Source organism: Macaca mulatta, chromosome 18, assembly GCF_049350105.2.
Source record: "Macaca mulatta isolate MMU2019108-1 chromosome 18, T2T-MMU8v2.0, whole genome shotgun sequence".
NCBI lineage: Eukaryota > Metazoa > Chordata > Mammalia > Primates > Cercopithecidae > Macaca > Macaca mulatta.
In genome coordinates this window covers 22,547,718-22,568,633 of record NC_133423.1, presented here as the reverse complement: position 1 = coordinate 22,568,633, position 20,916 = coordinate 22,547,718, and the positions used below count along the sequence as shown (strand labels likewise).

General features: G+C 43.5%; 2 long non-coding RNA genes across 3 annotated transcripts; one reads left to right on the top strand and one right to left on the bottom strand.

Annotated features, from left to right (window-relative positions):
- Positions 1-12,619: 12,619 nt before the first annotated feature.
- LOC106994529 (uncharacterized) lies at positions 12,620-16,502 on the bottom strand. Its single transcript, XR_001441137.3, has 2 exons — positions 16,352-16,502; positions 12,620-13,446 (listed from the first exon to the last, which is right to left on the bottom strand). It is a non-coding gene; the product is annotated as an uncharacterized LOC106994529 (long non-coding RNA).
- A 48-nt stretch (positions 16,503-16,550) lies between these two features.
- Positions 16,551-20,613, top strand: LOC144336377 (uncharacterized). 2 transcript variants are annotated; one of them, XR_013408107.1, is made up of 3 exons: positions 16,603-16,678; positions 18,191-18,302; positions 19,839-20,613. It is a non-coding gene; the product is annotated as an uncharacterized LOC144336377 (long non-coding RNA). The 2 variants fall into 2 exon arrangements; XR_013408108.1 differs by lacking the exon at positions 18,191-18,302 and having other exon boundaries at positions 16,551-16,678.
- The last annotated feature ends 303 nt before the right edge of the window (positions 20,614-20,916 follow it).

Sequence of the window (20,916 nt, the reverse complement as noted above, 5' to 3'; positions counted from 1 at the left end):
AAACCAAGAATGACACTGAAAAGGGGAATAAGAACGTCATTAGTATCTGGAAAGTAAATTGGTTTTCCCAGAACACATAGGTTTTATTCTAGTGGCTAACCAGTGTTAAAAACTAAAGCTGATGCAGGTAATTAGTCATCTCCATATGCCCCAATTCCTGGGCGTGGAGGGATGCCCAGGAGCCTGGTGGGAATCGGGGCTGTAGGCTGTATTCTTACAGAGTATGGGGTTCTCACGACTGCTGCTCAGACCTGTGGATCTTTTTCATTTCTTTTCACTTTGGGCCCTTACCCCCCACCCCCAACAAACCCACATTGCAAGGCAGCTCAGAATGGACGCTGTGCCAGCTGGTGTGGCTCTTTTGAAGGAGAGCTTACAAGAGGCACTCATGAACCCTCGTCCAACCTTTCCACCAGATCTCCTGTCCCGCTATGATCATCGCTCATGTGGACTTCACTAAAGCCTCTTCACTTCCACTCTTACCCTTCTCCACCCTCCTCTTCTCACTGATCCTTTCAGAATACAAATAACACCCTCCAATAGCTCCTGGGATAAAGACAGACCCCCACCTTTGTCCCCAGGGTCCCACAGCACAGCACCTTGCCTACCCTACTACATGGTCTCATCGCGGGCCTTCTCCCACCCCTGCCTCTGCTCCAACCACTCAGACTCATCTTTCGTTCCCCATTTCAGGCCTTCACAGATGCTGTCCCCTCTACCAGATAGATCTCCAGCCCTGTCCCTTTGCCTAGACAATTCCTATCCCTCATCCAGAGCTCAGGCCCAACCACACTTCTTGGAGGAATCTTTTCATGACTCCACTACTAGCTCAGGCCCCTTCATTGTATCCACCTAGCACCCCAGGCACCTATACTGCAGCACTCCGAGCTGATCCTGCTCCCTACCAGGATCAAGTTAAAGCTCCCCTAACTCCCACTCAGTCTGGCCTCTGGACTGTGGAGCGTCAAAGCCCTCTGCCTCCAAGTGGAGATCACTTGTTGGTGCTTATAGCTTCAACATGACCTTTAACATCAAGCCAGCCGGGCTTTCGAGCAGAAATTTTAGTCCTTTCATGTCTTGCTGCACTTGTCCTCAGCTTTGGGAAGAGACACAAAGTCTTCCTGCGTCTGTTGCTAGGTTCAGAGGCTGTGGAGCTCTGCTTCTGGTCATGCTTCCAAGCAATGAAAGAACAGTAAGATGAAACCCCAAATGCAAAAGTCAGCCCTCCCTACCTCCCAACCACCAGCCCACTCCTCAAAGGAACTCCCAGCAATTATGCTGTTTGTATCCCTCCAGGAAAAAAAAAGAAAAAGTATGCTATTCCCACCAAATAAGTGCATGTACAAATAAACACATGCACATAAGTATATATTCAATTTTCTTTTCTTTCTTTCTTTTTTTAAAATTTTATTTATTTATTTATTTATTTTTTGACAGAGTCTTGCTCTATTGTCCAGGCTGGAGTGCAGTGGTGTGATCTCACCTCACTGCAGCCTCCACCTCCGGGGCTCAAGTGATTCTCCTGCCTCAGCCTCCTGAGTAGCTTGGATTACAGGCATGAGCCACCATGCCCAGCTAATTTTTGTACTTTTAGTAGAGACAGGGTTTCACCATGTTGGCCAGGCTAGTCTCGAATTCCTGACCTCGTGATTCACCCGCCTCAGCCTCCCACAGTGTTGGGATTACAGGTGTGAGCCACCAGGCCCAGCCTAATCTTTTATTTATATCCAATGTATTCTGATATATTTTTGACTTGGAAGTCATGGGGTTAATCATCATCCTTAACTCCAGTTCCTGATCTTGTCTTTTTCTTTTTCTGTTTAAATATCGGCACAGTATTACATTGGATGGCTGTATTATTTACTAAACCAGTCTACCATACAAATATTTAGTTTGCTTCAGTTTTCTCTTACAAACAATGCAGTAATGAATATTCTCAAGTACATGTCTTAGTGTACTTTTGTGAATATATCTATAAATTCTCAGTAACGGAATTGCTGGGTCAAGAGGAATGCACATTTCCAGTTTTGATAGGTATTGTAAGGTAGACCACTTACCACTTCTGGTAACGTTGATAGTGTTGAAGAGTGGCAGATCGCCCACAGCAGGGCCAATAGCAAATATTAACAAGCTTCTAAGTTTCACTTATCTGTTAATGGAGAATAGATATCTCATCTACATTTACAAATTAGGAGTGAAGTTAACTATATTTTCATGTGTTTATTTTTATGTAAACTTCACATTCACATCATTTCCAGATTTCCATCTTGAGTTATTCAATGTGATTGCATTCTCTATTGCTAATTTTTCCTTGGATTTTTTGTTTTTTGTCTTTTGACTTTATTTATTTGAATCATCTAATATTCAGAATTTTTTTTTTTTTAGACGGAGTCTCACTCTGTTGCCCAGGGGCTGGAGTGTAGTGGTGCGATCTCGGCTCACTGCAACCTCCGCCTCCCAGTTTCAAGTGGTTCTCCTGCCTCAGCCTCCTGAGTAGCTGGGATTACAGGTGCCCGCCACCACATCCAGCTAATTTTTTGTATTTTGTTAGTAGAAACAGGGTTTCACCATGTTGGCCATGCAGGTCTCAAACTCCTGACCTCATGTTTTGCCACCTTGGCCTCCCAAAGTGCTGGGATTACAGGTGTGAGCTACCGCACCCAGCCCAGAAATTCTTTATTTTAGGCTTTTCATGCTTAAGAATGCATTTCCTGGCCCAAAATTATATCCATTTTAAAATCAATTTTAAAGTTCTGCACAATTGCCACAGGCTGTCTTGAAGATTATGCTGAATTTCTACAGCCCCTAACCCCCATTGAGACATCATAGCTTCAACAAAATGCGGACAGTTGATCTGCCTTTTGCCGGTCCTAGCTGAAATTTCCCCCTACTCACAAATTCAGCCAAAAAAAGAAAAGCCAATATACTTGAGGTTAATCCAATTGATTTTTCCCCCTGGTTCCAAATTATTGCCTGGGTTATTGATTTTTTTTTTAAACATCTTTATACAATCTGGATTGAAGAAGACATCCCATCAATTCAGACATCCAGTTCTAATTAAAATCTTGCTCTTAAAACATGAGAATCTATTTGAATGCTTTTTCTAAAGCTTTCAGAGAAACTGATTTCCTTGATTGCCTTTGGCCTTCTGTGTGCAGCACCATCAGTTGACCGATTCCTAAGAGTAGCTGGGATTTTTCTGATGGCTTATGAACTAGCTTATACTTTATGTGTGTGTGATGCAGGGGAGAGATGGGCAGAATGGGGGTGAGCTGCACAGATGACTATTAAAGGGAACTGCAGCAGTGTAAGCCTGAAGAAATTCAGTATTTCTAAAACCCCCAACATCATGGGACTTCTCTCCCTGATTTTTAAGTAGGAGTACTTAGAGTTTTGCTGTTTATAACCCTCTCACATAAATTAGCCCATTGCTGTTTTACATAGCCATATTTAGGGATATCAGGTAATTCTGTTGGCAACTTTTTATGCAGACAAATGGAGGCTCAAGAGATGAAGAGCTCAGTCCAAGGTTGTATAGTTAGGTAGAGCTGAGCTGGGGTGCAAATCTCTGTCTTTTAACTCAGTCTACTCTTCCTTCCCTAGGTCTCACTGTCCTACCTGGTTGACATTGCTTTTCATGTAATAAAAGAGCTAAGATCGAATGCAATACTTTTTTTTTTTTGAGACAGCGTCTGGTTCTGTTGCCCAGGCTGGAGTGCAGTGGTGCAATCTCGGCTCACTGCAACCTCTGCCTCCCAGGCTCAAGCAATTCTCCTGCCTCAGCTTCCAAGTAGCTGAGACAACAGGTGCATGGCACCATGACTGGCTAATTTTTGTATTTTTTGTAGAGACAGAATCTCATTATGTCACCCAGGCTGTTCTAGAACTCCTGAGCTCAAGTGATCCATTTGCCTCAGCCTCCCAAAGTGCTAGGATTATAGGCATGAACCACTGCGCCCAGCCAAATGCAGTACTTTTATCAAAATAATCAACTGTTCAAAGAATGTTGTAATTATAAGGAAGCTGACCTTTAAACTCAAAAATGAGCTGAGCTAGGTCAGTGTATTAGCACAGCGTCTTGCACACTCCTGGGATACACTGGGGACAAGGTTCCAAATAAAATGCAGGATATCTAGTCAAATTTGCATTTCAAATAAACAATGAATAATTTTTAGCATAAGTTTGCCTCAAGTATTGCAAATATTGCATGGGACATACTTATACTAAAAAATGTATTTTATTTTATATATTTTTTGAGCCAGGGTCTCACTCTGTCACCCAGGCTGGAGTGCAGTTACATGATCACAGCTTACTGCAGGGACCTTCCAGGCTCAAGTGATCCTCCCACCACAGCCACCTGAATAGCTGGGACCACAGGTGTGTGCCATTTCACCAGGCTAATTTTTTTTTTTAATTTTTTGTAGCGACGAGGCTGTGCTGTGTTGCCCAGACTGGTCTCAATCTCCTGGACTGAAGAGAATCTGCTGCCTCAGCCTCCTAATGTGCTAGGATTACAGGTGTGAGCCACCATACCCAGCCAAAAAGTTCTTTGTCATTTATTTGAAATTAATATTTAACTGGTATCCAGTATTTTCATTTGCTGTTAGGGTGTTGCAAAAGTAATTGTGGTTTTTGCCATTACTTTCAAAGACAATTTGGAAATCCTCACTGTAGGATATAATAAATTCCTCTTTAAAGGTTTTAGCCTGTAAATTATTAAGTACAATGAGTTCTGAGATCCACTCCAAAGAATCAATGTATCAGTATGTTCAGCTCCCCTGTTCTTTGTTCTTCATCTTAAAGTTTAACTTCCTTGTTCTCTTCGTCTCCTTGCCCCTAGTTTCAGTAAACAACCCCCCCACCCAGCCCCCATCACCCGCTCTGTCCTGAGTCACCCCTGGTCACCTGCTCTGACCTGAGTCATCCTGAGTCACCTGTTCTATAACCGTCCTTCCTGCCAAACTACTCACCCCGCCACTCTGGCTCATGCCCCTGCTGTCTTTAAAATAGCCAATCGGAATTAGCTTAGACTGTGCAGTCTAACCCTAGTCAATAGGGGAACGATACAGCCATAGGGGCTACTTGGGTCAGGGATAAGAACCCCTTCCCCTCCCTCGTTCAGGTGTGTTCTCACCATTGCTCCATCTGCGAGGCACGCCCTTCTATAGAAGTAAAATTGCCTTGCTGAGAAAATTGCATTTTATGCTCGAGTGTTATTTTTTTTGCAGCGTCAAAAATTTATTTCTAACATAACTGAGGAGAGACAGTTTGTCAGTGAATATAACAAGATTTGTGACACTGTTGGTCTGAGGAGGTATTAGCTGAGTTGTGGCAGTAACTTCACAATACAGAAATGAGAAATATCACTTAAGATCTCACAGGCAATGAGTACTTTTGCCTGTTTTTCTTGGTACCAAGTAAAAAAAGTTAATAATGCAATATGTATTAAAGTCTTTTTAAAGTAACCAAAGATGTGCAAAATTATTTATCTATAAAGATGGTCTTTGCATCATTGTTTATATTCTGAAAAAATAGGAAGTACTCAGTTTACTTCAAAAGAGTGTTTGGTGAATAATAAATTCAGTCATTGGAACACAGTGAAATAAAGTGGAATCCAAAGTTCTTTTTAAGAGTGTTGATAGATATAGATATTCCTTGACATAACAGTATGTTGAGGATAAAATACTGAATGGAAAATGCAGGTTGCTAAAAATTATCATATTTTTACAAAACAATTACATTTTGTTTAGTAAAGCACACTCCCTACCCTCCACCCACGCTTTAACATCTCTGAAATTAGGATGCCTTTAGGATTTAATGGCATCTTCAATTGTTGTGTACAGGCGGCAGACATGATGTAACTGTCATCTGTGTGCATGTGAACACTTGGTAATTGCTGGTCATGGTATTACCTAAATTGAACTATCTACATTTTGGTACAACACATTTGACTTTACCATTTAAAAGATCTTCAAAAGCAAGAGAAAGAGACAAAGGGTGCCCAAATAGAAAGAGAGGAAGTCAAACCGTCTTGCCTGCAGATGACCTGTTCCTACATCTAGAAAACCCCATCATCTCAGCTCAAAAGCTTCTTAAGCTGATAAGCAACTTCAGCAAAGTCTCAGGATACAAAATCAATGGCAAAAGTCACAAGCATCCCTATACACCAACAACAGACAAGCAGAGAACCAAATCAGGAATGAACTCCCATTCACAATTACTACAAAGAGAATAAAATACCTAGGAATACAGCTTATAAGGGATGTGAAGGCACTCTTCAAAGAGGACTACAAACCACTGCTCAACATCCTGATAATCAGAGAAATGCAAATCAAAACCACAATAAGATACCATCTCAAGCCAATCAGAATGGCCATTATTAAATAGTCAAGAAGCAGCAGATACTGGCAAGGCTATGGAGAGATAGGAATGCTTTTACACTGTTGGGTAGGAATGTAAACTAGTTCAACCATTGTGGAAGACAATGTGGCGATTCCTCAAAGACCTAGAACCAGAAATACCATTTGACCCAGTAATCCCAATACTGGGTGTATATCCAAAGGACTATAAATCATTCAATCATAAAGATACATGTGCATGTATGTTTATTGCAGTACTATTCACAACAGCAAAGACATGGAATCAACCCAAATGCCCATCAATAACAGACTGGAAAAAGAAAATGTGGTACATATACACCATGAAATACTACGCAGCTATAAAAAGAAATGAGTTCATGTCCTTTGCAGGGACATGGATGGAGCTGGAAGCCATCATCCTCAGCAAACTAACGCAGGAACAGAAAACCAAACACTGCACATTCTCACTTGTAAGTGGGAGCCGAAAAATGAGAACACATGGACATATAGAGGGAAACAACATACACTGGGACCTGTCAGTGTGGGGAGGGGGTGGGGGTGCGGGAGGATGATCATCAGGAAAAATAGCTAACACATGCTGGACTTAATACTTAGGTGATGGCTTGATGGGTGCAGTAAACCACCATGCCACACATTTTCCTATGTAATAAACCTGAACATCCTGCACATGTACCCCGGAACTTAAAATCAAATTTAAAAAATAAAAAAAAGGTCTTTAAAAAATCACACTACGATTCAGTATCAAAATGAAAGTTATTTCATATGCAGAAAGGCATGAAAGCAAAGTGGAAGGAACTAAATTTGATTTTGGTGATACAAATTTTCTTTTTGTCTTGGAGAAAGGATCAAGGAAATCAGAAAAGACACAAACAAATCAAAAAACATTTTATGCTCATGGATAAGAAGAATCAATATCAGGAAAATTAAGTATCTCTCCCAGTTCTTCCTGTGTAGTATCTGCCTGATGATAATAATAGTAATAATAGCATTTATTGAGTTCTTACTATGTGCCAGGGACATGTATTTCATGTATATGTCTCATTGAATACTTACCATAGTCATGGAAGGTAAGTATTATTACCTGAACTTTACAAATTAGGAAATTTAGGCTCAAGTTCACCCATTAAGGAAGAGGCAGAAACAGGATTCAAACTCCAGGTTCTATGGCTACAAACCTCCTTTTCTTACCCACTAGTCACAGTACATTTCTCTGAGCAAAGACCCCTGACTACCATCTATCCTTATCTTTCCAATCCTTCTACTTTTATTTTATTCCTATTCCTGGGGCTGGCCCCCTCTGTCCCCTTCCAACCTATATACCACGTAGACCATCAAAGAGCTGCTGCATGGTTCCCCCCTCGTCTCCTGTGTGACTCCCACCATCCTGTATCCTTTTGTCTTCCATAACTCCCTGGGTCTCCCGTAACCCCCTGTGTCTCCTATGATCTGTGCCTCCCACATCCCCTGTGCCTCTCACTATTTCCTGGCCTACAGTAGGGCATTCTGCTGGTCTGACTCCTATAATTCCCTTTGCTTCCCACAATCCCCTGTGCCACTCATGATTCTCTGTGCCTCCCACAATCTCCTATGTGCACAGTTAGCAGATAGTGTCCCCTAAGTACCCCCTTGGGTCCACTGGTTCTCCATGGCTGACTGAATTGGCCCTTCTCCTTAGCCCGGCCACCAAGGGACAGTGGGACCTGCGCTAGTGAACTCCTGGGTAGGACCTAAGCTTAAAACCAGGTTCTACGACTGCCTTCAGTAGAGGCATGGCTGAGGTGCTGTCTCAGTCCCTGCTCTGTCCCCAAGTCCCATCTCTGGCATTCACTGACTTGTTTGTTTGTGTATTTCTCAAACACGCCGTGAGTGAATGATTCTGAAGTCTTATCTCCTCAATCCCATGCTGAGCTCCTTCGGGCCTTGCCCCTTGTCTGATGTGAGCAGTCAGTAGCATCTATGTCTTGTGCTCAGCGTAAACACTGCCAGACTGGAGTTGCGTCTTACCCACACTAATCCCCTGGCCTGACATTTGGACCTTAGGAGGTGATGCAGAAATTGAAGTGGGGCAAGACTAAAAGAGGGACAAAGGGGACAGCATGCTACTCTCTCAGGAGTCAGGTGTGACCTTAAGACCATTGATCAAAGAACTAGTTTGGCATCCGGCTCAGTAAATTCCAGAGGAATCGGTGACTATATGATGGAAGACAAACCGCACACCAATTCTATTCTCTGCCTGGGTCTATAACAAAAGTGAAACAGAATGCAGTTGCTCCCAGGACAGAAAGCAAGTTAATTAAGTTAATGTTCAAACAATTCTGTATAATAAACACTTTTAATTCAGGATAAATCTTAGTTGAGTCTATCAGTGGTTAAATGTGCAGGTAGAGGACATTGAAGAGGAAATGACAAGCATACAGAAAGTTTTGTTGGAAGGAGCTAGTGGACAGATCTGGGGGGTACCCAGGTTGGAGGGGAGTGCAGTAAATGCCCCCCTGTGCAAGACAGTGGGGGGAAAGCAATGGGGTGGGGGACAAGGGGAAGAAAGTGACCTGTACCGAATGATAAGGGAGTGGTTCGTGAGAAAACTCTCCATCAAAGTGGGGACTATGAGAATCACACTCAGAGGGACAGGCACACAAGCCCCGATGCATCAGAGAAACAACACCCAAGACTTACAGCTGAACTTCCCAGCCTAACACTGGACTTACAGGAAGACAAAGGAAACATTATTACAGTGACCCAGGGGCTCAGAATTTCCTGCCAAGTCCCATTTCAAAAACCCTAAGCAAGGAGCTATGTTGCTTTGTGAACTATTTCACAGAGCTGACCTTAGCTTGCAAGAAAATTATAGCAGAGACCACTAACTTGGGGTGTGTTTGAGATTGTCCAGAGTATGTGGCTCCTTTAACCCTTAAACATCCTAGGTGACTTTGAGATTACCCTGAAAAGCCTCATGAGGCTCCTGGGGATCTGGGGAGAGTGGAGGGAGAATTATGTGATACTAGCCCAAATCCTGGTGGAGAGCTACCTAGGATAGAGCATGAACAAATGATTGAATGCATCCAGTAAGTCCTTTCTTCGAGTGGCTTTTCACAAAATGACTTTGCTTTTTCCAAATGAGGTCTCTGATGATCAGGGAAGAGGGGTGCAGTCAGAATTCCTTTATTTTAAAAAAAAATTTGTATTTTAGAGACAGGATCTCTCACTCTGTCACCCAGGCTGGAGCGTAATGGCATGACCATAACTCACTACAGCCTCAGGCTCCTGGGCTCAAGCAATCTTCCTTCTTCAGTCTTCAGAGTAGCTGCGACTACAGGCACTCACCACCATGTGCAGCCCAGAATTCCTTTTACTTTTAGTTTCGTAGAGATGAGGTCTCACTATGTTACCTAGGCTGGTCTTAAACTCCTGGGCTCAAGTGATCCTCCTGCCTCAGCCTCCCAAAGTGCTGGATTACAGGCGTGAACCACCCTACCCAGACCAGAATTCCTTTAAAGTCATGAAGAGTTAGAAGAAGAACTAAGGTTGGCCCCTGTCTTCTGAGGATCTGTGGGCTGTGGCTCAATCTTTGGCCTGGGCATTGGGTCTTGTTGTGTGAAGGACTCTGTATTCACAAGGTAGCTCTCACTTCTCCTTCTCAGGACAGGAGGCCCAGAATCTTGCTGCTACAGAGCTCTGTTCTCAGGGGTCCTGCACGAGCTCTGGCAGAGATCTGCTCTCTCCTTCAGTGTTCTTATGCTCACTTTGAGCAAAAATGCTCAAGGTGATCAATTGGTGATTTGTAGAGCACAATGATGGAACAGCTGGGGAAGAACACGGACAAGTGGAAAGAGGAGAGGCTCTAAAGTTCGGCAATGGAGCCCAGAGTTTTGAATTCCTCTTGGAAGAGTGAGGTCCCGGGCACTGGAACCTGGCTTCCTTAGCATGCGTGTGGCAGGGAGAGCTGCAGCGGGCAGTGAGTTGCCTTTAGAAAAGTGTCCTTCCTGGCTTGACACATGGTACCAGCTGTGCCTTGACCTGTTTGTTTGTTTGTTTATTTGAGACGGAGTCTCGCTCTGTGGCCTAGGCTGGAGCACAGTGGCATGATCTCGGCTCACTGCAAGCTCCACCTCCCTGGTTCACGCCATTCTCCTGCCTCAGCCTCCCGAGTAGCTGGGACTACAGGTGCCTGCCACCACGCCCGGCTAATTTTTTTGTATTTTTAGTAGAGACAGTGTTTCACCGTGTTAGCCAGGATGGTCTCAATCTCCTGACCTAGTGATCCACCCGCCTTGGCCTCCCAAAGTGCTGGGATTACAGGCATGAACCACTGTGCCCGGTCAACCTATTTATTTATTTTAAAATCGGAATAAGAATAATCAAAGATGTTTTCAGGATTTAATAATAATAACACTTAGTGGTGTTTACCCTGGGCTGGACACTATTCTAAGTTTATGTATATTAATTCATATAATCCTCATAGTGACCTTAGGAAGCAGGTACTACTATTAATACAAATTTATAAATGGAGGCACAGATAGTTAAGTACCTTGTTCAAGTTCCTACAACTAGTGAGTGGCAGAGCTGGGGTCTGAACCTAGACAATCTAGCTCCAAGGTCGATGCTGTTAACAACTAGCCAGTTGTTTGTCAAATACAAAGGGGGGCAGAGAGTAAGAGGCATTCAAGTTATATTTCAATCATTTTCAAACAAATAATTTTCCCCACATTTTAACATCTCTATAATCTGCATACAGGTTTTTGCTATGTTAGCCAGGCTGGTCTCGAAATCCTGACCACAGATGATCTGCCCGCCTCTGCCTCCCAAAGTGCTGGGATTACAGGCGTGAGCCACTGCACCTGGCTGGTTTACTTTTTAACCTCCTCTCCTTTTTTCTCAAACCCTGCCTCCGTGGGGCCTTGTTTAATCACACTATCTGGAGTCTCTTCCCAAACCTCGCTATCTGCTTCTCTGCTTTTCTTTATTTTGTGGATTGATTGTCTGCTGCTTCTGGATGTGAGCTCTAGGAGGGAAGGCATTTTAGTCTGGTTGTGTTTCTTATTTGTTAGTTTTGCTGCTGTGCACCCGGTATCTAGAATAGATATCAGACACCACAGACATGGTGGCCCCCAACAAGTAGTTCTTAAATGAATGAATAAATGAATGAGGAATGAGGACTCGCTGGAGATTCTTGTTTGGTGTTTAAAGAAGGTTCACTCTGAGATTATTTGCTCATCCTTAGAAGCGGGAGGCCGTGGAGAGAGAGAGACGAGGTGGAAGGTCCACGGCCCTGCATTCTAGGCCTTTGCTCATTAGAAATCCAAGGGCAGTGGCCAATCTCTGGAAAAACTATGACAGAAAATAACATTTGACAGAATGCCAGAGACCATCTAGATAAATTTTGTCAATTAAAAAAAAATGAGGAAAGAAAAAAACAAATGCAAGCACGAATTTTTACTAAATCCTAGGTTTAAAAAAAAACAAACTGCTATTAAAGAGAATTGGGGCATAATTGGGAAATCTGAAACTAAGCTAAATGGGCCGGGATGGTGGCTCACCTGTAATCACCAGTAATTCTAGCACTTTGGGAGGCCGAGGCAGGTTGATCACCTGAGGCCAGGAGTTCGAGACCAGGCTGGCCAACATGGGGAAACCCTGTCTCTACTAAAAAATACAAAAATGGCCGGGCGCGGTGGCTCAAGCCTGTAATCCCAGCACTTTGGGAGGCCAAGACGGGCGGACTCTGGCTAACATGGTGAAATCCCGTCTCTACTAAAAAATACAAAAAATTAGCCGGGTGTGGTGGCCCGCGCCTGTAGTCCCAGCTACTCGGGAGGCTGAGGCAGGAGAATGGCGTAAACCCGGGAGGCGGAGCTTGCAGTGAGCTGAGATCCGGCCATTGCGCTCCAACCTGGATGACAGAGCGAGACTCCGTCTCAAAAAAAAAAAAAAAAAAAAAAATTAGCCAGGCATGGTGGTGGGCACCTGTGATCCCAGCTACTTGGGAGGTTGAGGCAGGAGAATCACTTGAACCCAGAGGCAGAGGTTGCAGTGAGCTGAGATCACGCCACTGCACTCCAGTCTGGGTGACAGAGTGAGACTCCATCTCAAGGGAAAAAAACAAAGAAAAAGGAAATAAGCTAAATAGTAGGTGCTATTAGAGAATTACTGTAAACTCAGCTCTGATAATGGTACTCAGGTTAAGTAGAATACTCCTAAATTCTTTGGGGATGTGTGCTGAAGTGTTTAGGGAAGAAATATCACCATGTGCACAATTTATTTTCAGCTGCCTTCTAAGAGCAGGCGCGGCTTATTCACGTGATGGCTCTCTCCCATGATCGCTGCCATCAAGCCCCTGCCCCTCCGCACCACCAGTGTTCTGGACGTGTTTCCGGCCATAAGAAGAGGAACTTTCGTGGGAGAAGGTGATGCGTGTGTGAATGCAGAGATGAAACCAGGACTCGCTGTCAACATTCCATTTTCACTTGGGTCCTGACTTGTGACCTTGAGTTGAAAGTGATTTTGATTCTCTTAATAACAAATCTGAGGCTGCAGCAACCCAGCTTCCTTCCAGCCCCGCTGGGCTTGGCCTGGTCCCTGCACATGGCAGATTAACCTCCTTTGTTCTCTTTACTGGTAGAGTAAATAACCAGTTAGTCCGTACAGCCCATGCCCTTTGTCATTTCTCTATATCCAACTTTTTTTTTCTATTTACTTTTTTCTTATTTTTAGAGATAGTGGCCTCGCTATGTTGTCCAGGCTGCAGTCAAATTCCTGGGCTCAAGGGACTCTCTTGCCTCAGTTAACTGAGCTATTCACGATTAAAGATGAATTCATCTCTAGTGTCACTTGAGGTTTCAGAGCAAATGACGAGCAAGTATTCTCAGCTTTACTACACAGAGAGCAAACTAAAGCCTCAGAAATATGAAGTTATTTTTGTCCAAAGGCAAAAATCCAAATGGCAAAGAGTCTTGAATGAGACCCAGGATCCCCAGTCCCCAAACTTCAGCATTCCTCATGGCAAAAGTTTGACATTCTTCATTGGAAATTATCAATTTCTTTTTTTCCATTTGACGAAGTCTGCAGCCTATGGCAGGAAAATGAGAAAATCATGGAGCAAATCACCCACAATGATTGGAGCCTGCTTCCAGCTGCAGCTACTGGAAAGGTACCTGATTTTGGTTTTCACTGTTGGTGAAGCCCAATTTTGCAGCCTGTATCTGAATATACACATTAGGGATCTAGACTTTCTAAGTTAAACTTCAACCTTCCAAGACTCACATCTACCTTATTTTTTAAAAAGGCACTCACCTTTATTTCTTAAAAAATAAAAAGTCACTTTTTTTTTCTTTCCAGGACAGAGTCTTATTCTAGTGCCCAGGCTGCAGTGCAGTGGCACGATCTCGGCCTACTGTAACCTCCACCTCCCAGGCTCAAGCAATCCTCCTGCCTCAGCCTCCTAAGTAGCTGGGACTACAGGTACATGCCACCATGTCCAGCTAATTTTTGTAGTTTTTGTAGAGACAGGATCTCACTGTGTTGCTCAGGCTGCTCTCAAACTCCTGAGCTCAATCAATCTGCCCACCTCGGCCTACCAAAGTGCTAGGATTATAGGTCTGAGCCACGGTGTCTGGCCAAAAAATCACTTTTAAAGGCAGCTGAGGTAGAGTTGTGTGATTTGCCAGAAGTTTGATAAACATTCATCCTGTCTCTGAAATTCAGAATCCTTGCAAGTACCGTGGCTGGGAATGTAAAGAAAATCATCTGAAAGCTGAACATCTGTCTTCATCCCGGTTTTCTAAATGAAGGGAAAACCATCTCAGCAAAAATGCTGATGAGAGGGACCCGGACAATGTGGGACGAGGCCTGGGGGTGGAAGGGATTTGTCCTGCCCTTTGAAAGAACGTCTTTGAAAGAATATCTTTGAAAGAATGTCTTTCTTTCAAAGGGCAGGACAACGGGGAGCTCTGAGGAATCTGTTTCACTTTAAAGGAGAAAAAACAACAGTGTTCTCTTAAAAAAAAAAAAAAAGGCACTCACCTTTATTTCTTAAAAAATGAAAAGTCACTTATTTTTTCTTTCCCAGAGTCTTATTCTAGGGTCCAGGCTGAAAAAAAGTACTGTGCACTTTTCAGAATTTCTTTTCAGAATCAGGATGGCTGAAATCAGGTGAAGCAACTTAAAAACTGCATAGCAAGTTTGCAAAGGCAGTGCCAACACTGCAGTGCCAGAAATGCGACCATAAAAAAAAAAAAAATCCCATTGACACCATATTTATCTACTAACGCTGGGAAGCACAGGACTTTGGCGATTTCCAGACGGCCCTCGGGATGTTTTTCTCGCCTCGGGGTGCCCTGTTTGGGCTTTTCCCATAGGAACTGGAGACCCATCCCCCAGCCCTGTTGGAGGGCCCTGACTTCTGTAGGACCAAGTGTGCAGGATCTCTCGGGTGGTCATAGGCAACCTGAAGGAACTTAGTCCCCCCAGGAACCTAGGGAGCATGCCAGGAACAAACAGTGGTACCCACTCCCTGGGCTCATTTCTTGAGTTCAGCTCTTCGGCAAGAAAAAAAAAGGCCGTTAGTATATTTTGTTTTTCATTTTTACCTGAAAAGAAATATGACAACTAACAGGAAGTATGACACTAGCAGGATGACAATACCTGCTAGTGAAATTAAGGCCACCCAGCTCCTCAGATCATCATCAACTGGAATGACCAGACCTCACTTCAGGTTGCATTTGTGTTTACTAGAGAGAGCAACGAGGAGTTTCCTTTTAAAGAATAAGAAAGCAGAATAGCAATGTGGTGAAACCACATCTCTACAAAAAAGTACAAAAATTAGCCAGGTGTGGGCACCTGTAGTCCTAGCTACTTGGGGGGCTGAGGCAGGGGGATCATTTGAGTCCAGAAGGTCGAGGCTACAGTGAGCTGTGATCACGTCACTGCACTCCAGCCTGGGTGACAGTGAGATCTTGCCTTAGAAAAAAAAAAAAAAAGAAGAAGAAGAAAGAAAGGGAGGGAGGGAAGGAAGGAAGGAAGGAAGGAAGGAAGGAAGGAAGGAAGGAGATAGAAAGAGAAAGAGAGATTGAGAAGGAAAGAAAAAGAAAGAAAGAAGAAAGAAAGAAAGAAAGAAAGAAAGAAAGAAAGAAAGAAAGAAAGAAAGAAAGAAAGAAAGAAAGGAAAACAAAGAAAGAAAAACAAAATAACAAAACGACCCTGAGAAGGAAAAGAAATAATCAGAGCATAAAAAATAATCGCTGACGGCTGGACATGGTGGCTCATGCCTGTAATCCCAGCACTTTGGGAGGCCAAGGCGGGAAGATCAACTGAGGTCAGGAATTTGGGACCAGCCTGGCCAACATGGCAAAACCCTGTCTTTACTAAAAGTACAAAAATTAGCCGGGCGTGGTGGGCACCTGTAGTCCCAGCTACTCAGGAGGCTGAGGCAGGAGAATTGCTTGAACCCGGGAGGCAGAGGTTGCAGTGAGCTGAGCTCGCACCACTGCACTCCAGCCTGGGTGACAGAGTGAGACTCCATGTCAAAAAAATAAATAAATAAAAAATAAAAAGCAATAATAATAGCCGACAACAGAATACAGCTAGGCCGAGCAGCAGCCTCCTCTGCTGTCCGTGCGCTCGCATGTTGCCTGCTTCACTGCCTGACTGTGGGCTCTGTTTGTCTTGGTCCCCGTGGCATTACCAGAGCTTAGCAGATAAGGAGGAGCTTCATACATAATTGTTGGCGTGAACAAAGGAATGCATGGTAACCATGCATTCAGAAATGACCAGTTCAAGAGGAGAATGAGATTGGCTTCCAAATATTGGTCAAGAGCTCTACAAAGCACGAGCTAAGGATCTTAGTAGGCTCCTGTGACCGGTGACTCTTCTGGCTCTAGAAATCTGGGGAGGTGACCAGGTCATACATGGCAGTCTTCCTGTGAGGAACGTTAAACTGGTTGGAACTTGGGGTTCTGAGGGGAAGATGTACTCACCAGTTGACCTGCCTGTTCTGCCTCGGTGGCCTCCATGGCTGCCTGCTGGCTGCACGCCCCCACTCAGCAGAGGAATGGACTTTCCAATCTTGCTGAGTCTGTTTGACCAAAGGTGATGCTGACTTAGTGGCCTAAGGTCGTGCCCTCCCTCCCCCACTGAATCGATAAATAATGCGACTTATCAGAAAGAGAAAGAATTGTTTACTTTTAAACCCTGGATCCCATAAAGGGAGAGGGGAGAAGCCTAAAGCCACAGAAGCTGTAGAAGGCGCCATCCTGCCTGTCACAGGAAGGCCCCTGGACTGAGAGGACCGGAGCTGACTGGGGGTAAGTGCGGCTCTCCCTGGGCGCCGGCCGACCCCCCTGAGTGATCAGGCTGTCCTTTGGGGTGGCCGCTGACTGAGAAATGATGGGAGGCTGCTGACCCCAGTGTCGAAAGAGATGCCACCCAGCACCTGAGCAGCAGGAGGTGTTGAACACACCGTCACTTTGTCTTCCATAATTTTTCTGATTCTTCAGAAAGCCTGAGGGAAACTGGAGACTTTCTTTAGAGAGAGTAACAAATGGTTTCCGTTTAAAGAAAAATAACAAAATGGCTTAAGGAGGAAAAGAAATGATCACCCTGCAGAGGGAGAGAGGATGAGGCTGGGGAGGAGCTGAGGGCTCAGGGACGGTGTGGGCTTTTATTTCTGCCCTTGGAGTGGCTGGACATTAAGCCAGTTCTTGTTTTTACGATGGCGTGATTGAACAATAACACCAAACCTTCACACAAAATGCCGGCATTAGAGTCATTCCTTTGGCATGCCTCTGTCCAAGTCATGTTGTTCCCTCGACAGCACTAAAAATAGCCGGACACCTGTGCAGAAATGAAACAGCTCCTTAGGAATCCCCAAGTCTCAGCAATTCTCTTTAAAAGGAGTCCATGGAGGCCCCAACTTGGCCAAAAATGTACCCAGTGATTCCTTCTTCCCCACTGGTTGGTGAGAAACACAGGCAATTACAGGTGCCTGAATAGGGAACGTCCCAGATTTCCCTTCTTTTTTTTTTTTTTTTTTTTAATTTATTTATTATTATTATACTTTAAGTTGTAGGGTACATGTGCATAACGTGCAGGTTTGTTACATATGTATACTTGTGCCATGTTGCTGTGCTGCACCCATCAACTCGTCATTTACATCAGGTATAACTCCCAATCCAGATTTCCCTTCTAGATGGATTTCAGTGAGGAAAGAAATGCTGCTTTGCTCCCTGTTGACAAGAACGTTCTATTTTAAAATTTCCATGCACTTTCAAAATGACAACTCAGAAGTATAATACTGACTTCCTTTGTCATGCAGACTAACAGCCTAAAAGAATCAAATGAATGCATTTAACGCATCTATTTTAAATGGCAGTAAACGTGAATTCAGAGTAAAAAGCGTCTCCATTTATCTTTCACTTTTTGAGAAATCTTTTTTTTTTTTTTTTTGGTACTGATGGGTTAGGTTTGCAGCAAGGTGACGCTCCATAGTCCCCAAAGCACCCAAACCCCAGCGGGGTTGGCCCTAGAATGCTCTTAGCCCCTGGGAACAACATATTAAAGCAAAGACAAGCTGCTCGTGCCCAGATCTGACCTGAGAAAGAATAGGGAGTGTTGCGATATTCCTGGTACTTGTGAATCTAAGACGTCATGCTGGGAGCTGTGGGGCATACAGAATGCGTACAGAGTGATGAATTTGCTGGAGGGTCTGGCTTTGTAAAGGCTTCCTCCTTAATGAGCTTTTTTTCTCACTTATGAAAAGAAATGCAGGGCATTAAAAGAGTAGCAAACCAAATCTAGCCTGTTTTTCATACTCACAGGTCCAATGGGAAAGCTGCATTCTGAATTGGCCACAGCAGCTAGAGATGCCTAGAGTTTTCATCATGGTTGGGAAGACGAGGGCAGGAACATGACAACGCACAGAAATTTTGTGTGTGTATTTTCTTTAGAAATGGGATCTCAAACAACTGGGCTCAAGGGATCCTCCTGCCTAAGACTCCTGAGTAGCTGAGACTCCAGGAGAAATTCAGGATTAATAGACAGCCATTCAGGAATGGCTAGCACTCAGCCTTTCTCAGGGAGATCTCAGGAAGTAAGGCATAAAGAGAGATGGTGGGAGATTTATGTGGATGGGATCAGGGGCCCGGGGAAGCTAAACAGAATCCCTCAAGGCCTTTTCTACACTGTGGAAAATTGTGCTGGCATTTGGACAAGTCACCCTGATTAATATCCAACATCTTTGCCTTAAGCATTATATTTTCAAAGGAAATAATGTGTTAATACATCCCAACTTGTGTATAATGTTTCTGTTTGTTATTAGCTCGTACTATTTAAGTTCAGTTGTTAAATTTGAAAATACTAGAACATTAAAAATTTGCAAAATGAGAAATGATTATGCGAATTTTTAAAGTATTCAGAAGTGGATCCTGGCATTAACCACTTTTAATTTATTTTACTAGCGATATATTATTGGATGACTTTTTTTTTTTTAAAAAAAAAGAAGCCTTCTGCTTGCTTGTTTAAACTGCTTTATAAATTGATAGTTTAACTACTTCTGCAGAAACAAAAAAGTAATAAAAGATGATGGCCATTTTAGCAACGTTTAAAATTTGCTCACAAGACAAAATGATTGGCACTCAGTATGTGTTTAGTGATAGATGCAATAATACCGTAAAATTATTATACTGCATAATAAAGTATTTCACTAACAATTTGCTAAAAAATTAGCCTGAGGCCTGCCACTCAGCACAGCACTAACTTTTCATGCTTGTGACAAATTGTCTGTGAGTAGGGTGGGCTCCAACCTTCCCAATTTCAGGAGAGTATTTTGCAAGAAGGAATTTGTATTGAGAGTCCAGAAAGAAAATTGCTTAACATTTTTTAAATTCTCATTTTTCTCATTTAAAAAGTGCCACATGAATCATAAATTAACAAACGCACACAAAAGGAGAAAATAAAAAGAAACCATAATTTCTCTACTGAAAGATAACCATGGTTAACATCTGGTGTTTTGGCCTCAGGCATGTATGCATTTTTTTTCACAGAAAGGGACTCATACTGTGTATATTGTTTTATAAACTGCTTTTTAATTCAATAACATATATTGAACTTCTCTCCAAGTCTACCAGACTTTTCTACAGAATCAATTTAAATGATCATGGTATATCGTAAATATATTACTCTTCTCCTATAGCTGGACGTTTAGGTTGGTTCCAATGTTTACCCTTATAAACAATGCCACTATGAGCAACCTTATAGGTAAATCTTTTTACAAATTTTTGACATTTTCCTGGAGATAGATTTCTGGGCCATAGAAATCGAGGTTGATTTGGGGCGGGGGAGTTGGTAAGATTTACCTGTAAAGGTTGATTTGGGGGGTGGGGAGCTGGTAAGATTTACCTGTAATGCATTAACTTCCTGAACTCTTTTCATCTTCCATCTGTTCCTTCCGTTTTCTGTCTTTTGCAGATCATTCAAAGCCAAAAGCCAACAGAGCCCCTATGGAGAAGTAGGGGATGCTCAGATGCTGCTATGGAGCCCTGAGAAGTGAAATGGACCCAAGCCCTTGCCCAGGATAAAGCGCTCCAAGTGCGTCCTCTGGGGACCCTTTTAACCAGTGCATTGTTCACCTCTCACTGTTTCTTCCCAACAGAACTAAGAGACTTCTAGAGCTTCTTGTGATAGTCAGCGATAGCCCTGGTATGACCAGGAGGTGGGGATTTCTGTTCTAGGTCCCTCAGCAAAGATTAAGCAGGCCAAGCCTGGCTACTGCGTTAGAGGCGCTGTAGGGAAAGGGAAGGACAAAATGGGCCACCACACACCTGCGTCCACTGCTGGGCAGCACCCAGAGTGCTGGCGGTTTGTGGCAGCGACTGGGGCCACCTAGAACAGTTCTAGGGTTCGTAGTCATTCTCTCTGAGTCATGGAAGACTGCCCAGGAGGCGAGTCCCACCTAAGAGAGTATGTCTAAATTTAGGCCACTGGCATGTCCTGCTGCCTTGCAAATGACGACATTTCATGAAAGAAAGCCAGGGCCACCGACAGGAATCAAGGAAATCAGTCACTTAGTGGAAGATAACGAATCCACAAAGTGAAAAGGGGAAAGAAAAAAAAGAGGCAACTTCAACACTCCAACCCCATGGGAGCAGACCGACTTTCAGCTTTTGCAGGGGGATGATCACAGCCTGAAGAGGGTGATTTCATGATCTACATGAGAATAAGGTGCATGTTTTTTTCTGAAAAATACAGAAGGGTTCATTTTCAGCTGTTAAAGATGGGTCAGTTTTAGGGCTAAAGCAAGGCTCTGGTCAGATGTTAACAACTCAGTTATCCTGGGGAAAAAATAACTGGCTCCCAACTCTCCCTTTTCAGCATTTGCAGGAAAAGAAGGAGTAGATAAATGCTTTATTTCCTCTCATTTTCCATGGTGGGCAGGAGTTCACATAACGATTAGAAACCATTTTTAACAGGAAAGCCAAGTAAATCCTGTAGGGATTTATTTGGAGCTCCCTTTTTGCTAGAAAATGAGTATCATGAACTAAAAATG